The sequence below is a fragment of the Fukomys damarensis genome, unplaced genomic scaffold (assembly GCF_012274545.1).
Source record: "Fukomys damarensis isolate Sample0158 unplaced genomic scaffold, DMR_v1.0_HiC HiC_scaffold_1, whole genome shotgun sequence".
Lineage (NCBI taxonomy): Eukaryota > Metazoa > Chordata > Mammalia > Rodentia > Bathyergidae > Fukomys > Fukomys damarensis.
The window spans coordinates 26,663,527-26,667,700 of NW_022900913.1; the positions used below are offsets into that span (position 1 = coordinate 26,663,527).

The 4,174-nt window shown below is 42.1% G+C and overlaps 1 protein-coding gene across 1 annotated transcript in view; it reads left to right on the top strand.

Moving 5' to 3' along the window:
- Positions 1–1,485: 1,485 nt before the first annotated feature.
- The window catches only part of Rai14 (retinoic acid induced 14), a 123,811-nt gene continuing 121,122 nt past the window's right edge, over positions 1,486–4,174 (top strand). Inside the window, exon 1 of the mRNA XM_010605434.3 lies at positions 1,486–1,626. The gene's annotated coding sequence lies outside the window, so the exon portion shown is untranslated. The remainder of the gene's footprint in view (positions 1,627–4,174) is intronic.

Sequence of the window (4,174 nt, forward strand, 5' to 3'; positions counted from 1 at the left end):
CACTCAACCCTACAGCAAAGAAGGCAGGAAACCTGGCTACTCTTCCAGCTGGCGGCAGACTCTGGTATCATCCACATGTTGTTAGTTTTAGGTGTGTGGAAAATGCAAGAGTTGTGGGGTCAAGAAGGCTTCCACCTAGATTTCAGAAGAAGGCCTGGGAGACCAGGCACTGTGCCCCTGAGAGGGCAGTATGTAAAGCTGTGAGTGTAAAGCCAAGGTACACTGGAGACCCCCAAAACTTGGAGAAGCCAGGGATGTGGATTGTCTAAGGAAAACTGCAAGGAGGGAGCAGAGCCAGCTCAACAGAGAAGCCATGGGAGCTACAACCACCAGCAGTGCTGTAGAGGTGGAGCCACCCAATCACTTTGGAGTTCACATCTTGCCACAGATTGCCTCCGATGCTGGACATGGAACTACAGGATTAATGTTTGCTCTGCTGGATTTTGGACTTGCTTTCCTCCCATTCCTTTCTATCCCCCTATTTGTTCCTTTTGGAATGGTAATATCTATCTTGTGCCATTGTATGTTGGAAGTGTTAAACTTTCTTTTCATTTGTATAGGGCTCACAGCTAAGAGTTTGCCTTAATCTCAGAGGAATTTGGACTTGGACTTTTCAGCAATGCTGAAACTGTTAGGACTTTTGCAACTCTTGGAGATGGACTTAAATGCCTTTTGCATAAATGGATATACATGAGTCTTTGGGAGGCCAGAGGCAGAATGTTATGGTTTATATGTAGATGTCCCCACAACGCTTCGTGCAGTCATAGGTGGGGCTTTTCAAAGGTGGCTGGAGCTAGAGTGTGTGATCCTGGAATTAAGGGTATCATTAAATCAGTCCACTGATTGGTCTGGCACCACCTTAATCCTAATGGCCTAGATGGAATGTGAAAGGGGCAGACAGGAGCCCAGGCCTAGATAGAATATAAAAGGGGCAGAAAGAAGCTGCTTGGGTTCCTTGCTTGCTCCTGCCTGCTTGCCATGGACTGTTCCTCCTCTGCGATGCTGCTCTGTCATGCCACCCTGCCTTGGAGCCAGCCAACTGTGAGCTGAAACCTGTACGAACTGTGAGCTAAGTAAACCTTTCTTCCTTTAACTCTGGCTGTCACGTGTTTTGTCCCAGCAGCAAGAAAAGTAACTAAAACAAATAGCCTATTCTGTTCTTTCCCGGTGATGGTGATTATTTGGTTACTTCATTGTTACTGGTTTCAGGAGAACCAGTAAGGAAACTTTCTGTCAGAATGGGAATAGCCCAGAAGGTTTATACTTAGATTTTCAGCAAGGTTTTCTGTAGAGACTGCTCCTCTGTTAGAGGTGAGGTGTGGAGTACTTTGGAGGGAAGAGCGAAGAGTGAGGTCCCAGGACATTGGATCAGGGAACATCTAAAACTACATAAGGAAAGATAAATATGGCCTTGCTAGCTTGCAGGAAACATTGTAGGCCACCTATTGTTCTCGTTTTATTTAGACCCTAAAGAGTGTCTGTTCTACTTCTGTAGGTTCATGAAGTAAATTTAGCTCCTGACTTCAGAGATGGGTTGAACAAACCGTGCAAGCTGTAACTGTGCTGTTGAAGTTCTAAGCACCTCTTTTATTGTGGCACCAGAGATGAAAGACTGAGCACAACTAGGTGAGAAGGCAAGAGAGTGTACGTCTGCGTGCTTATTTTGAAAGTGACAGAAGCCCAAGTTAACCTAGCTTTAGGGTCTTAGGACATTGTCTTTATGTGACCCCCGCATCCTATGCCACAGGAATATGGCTATAGCAGGGCCTCAGCCATCCCTGGAGTTAGCCCCAATGTCCTTCCTTCTCAAACCAGTTTTCTGAACAGGCCTAGAACTCGGTCTTGGCAGCTGCCAGGCCCACATTTTCACACCAGACAGGAAGTTTGCACTTCCCTGATCCAACTCCAAAATCACAGGGAGTCTCTCAATGAGAACACATTCCCATCTCTAGGGGAGCAGCCACCTCACCATGAGGTAGTGGGAGGAGGTAGAGTGAGGAGGGATGATGGCAAAGAAGGCTGGCCTTTCTGAGCTGACCCGGAACCATAGATGGGAGTAGCATCTTGCTAAAGGAGAAGAGGCCTGCTTGCAAGAGGGCAGGCAGCCCCACCCTTTTGGGCTGGAGAGAAGCATCGTTGTTTGAACCCACAATGTTCTAATGATGTCCAGACATAATAGCTGGGCTCTTGACCACTCCATTTCTCCTGCTGCCAGGGCATCAGCATTCACAGAATCTGTTTTATTAACTTATTTATATGTTCCTTATTCTGAAAAATAAGATACTACATTCCTGGGTAAAGAGATTTAGCAGGCCAAATGGAACCACTGTGATCACTGTAAATGACATTTCCCATATTACAGAATGTGGAGGATCCAAGTTGTCCCATTTTGAAACAGAATCAAAAAGTAGGTGAAATATGTGCTGAGCTAACTACTGGCAATAAAAATCTTTCTAGAAAAAAACAGGAATTAAATATAACCATGGATAGAGCCTATCACTCACTCTAAAGATAGCTTTCATAACACAACACTTCCCATATGGACCTCCTTTTTATTTTTTGTATTTCATCTTTTTAAAACTAGCTTCACTGAGGTATTATTTACATCCTGCTACAATATAAGTCATGGATTTTATTATACACATTTCTGATAAGTTGATAGAGTTTTGCAACCATCCCCTAGTTAAACAACATTTCCCTCATTCTAGAAAGATCCTTTGTGCTATTTACAGTCACTTCCCATCACAACTCCCAGCCCCAGATAATCACTAATCCTCTTGTTTCTGGAAATTTGCCTTTTCTAGTTATGTCATAGAAATGGAATCATACAGTGTGTAGTCTTTACAGTCTGGCTTTACTTAGTGCAATGTTTCTAGGCTTTGCATCAATGCTACGCCATGGATCTATATTTCACTCCTTTTTACTGCTGGGTAGTATTTCTTTATGTAGAAGTGCCATAGTTTGTTTACTTATAACAGTTGTTTTACATTTTGGCAGTTATAGATTCTGCCTTTATATACATTCACATGGAAGAATTTCATGAATGTATGTTTTCATCTCCTGGCTAGATACAAAGGAATAGAATTCCTGGGTCATATACTAAATTTATATTTCACTTTTTGAGAAACTACCAAACTGCTTTCCACAATGGCCATATCATTTTGCACTTTCACTAATAATGCTTGAGGATTGGACCTGCACTTGATATGTTCTTTTTGTTTTCAAGGTGGGTGAAATTCAAGGAATGGTCTTTGAAAAGGAGCTAAAGGAGCTTATTTAGACATGCTTAGGCGCATATGCCTGGCCTTTTGGGTTTGGGTGCTATGTACATTCTGGGCAGTTGAGGTGAGCACAGGGGTATATTTAGAAGGTGATATTTCAATGAACATCAAAACGTAAGCATAGACTAGAGAGGGCATTTCAGAGCTTATTAAAATAGTGCCAGTATAAGGTATAATCACATGGAGTTTCTTAGTCTTAGGGTGATTTTTATGTTCAAGAGGTAGCTTGTTTTGATTGTCTGTGCTTTGTAAATTGGATGGATTGAGGGCAGGAGGCAACCTTGGGATTTCTTTTTAGGCTCACTGAAGCATGTGAGTAGCAGATTTGACAGACCAGATAGTAATCTTGCCATAGCCATGGCCAATTTTGTATTCGTGCTGCTGGCTCTGGCTGATTCATGGACCAAAATCTGTCCTGGGTGATAGGTTTTGTTCTCAAGGAAGAATATATATTTGGTTTTCAAGAGAAATATCATCTTCTGAATAAAGGCAGTTGTGAATACTGGGGGATTAATGTTCTCAAAAGAGTTTTACTACATGATTATTGTGAAACTATCTGAATGACGTTTATGGTTTTAAAAGAATGTGCTTATTTGTTTTCTTTGAAAAATGTGAGATAATATCTTAAAAAGGATTCCTTACAAAAACAGAACTATTGCTATGTCATTGTTTTTTCTCCATTAAAGTCTATTTAGAAATTAATTCACAAAGACAGAAAGAGGTTAATTTTGATTGACACAGGTCTCACTTTAAGTTGGTCTTAAACACCTAGCAGAGGGCCTGGGATTTAGCTGAGTGGTGGTGCCTGCCTTGTAAGCACAAGGACCTGAGTTCTATCCCCCGTACCAAAACACACACACACACACACACACACACACACACACACACACACA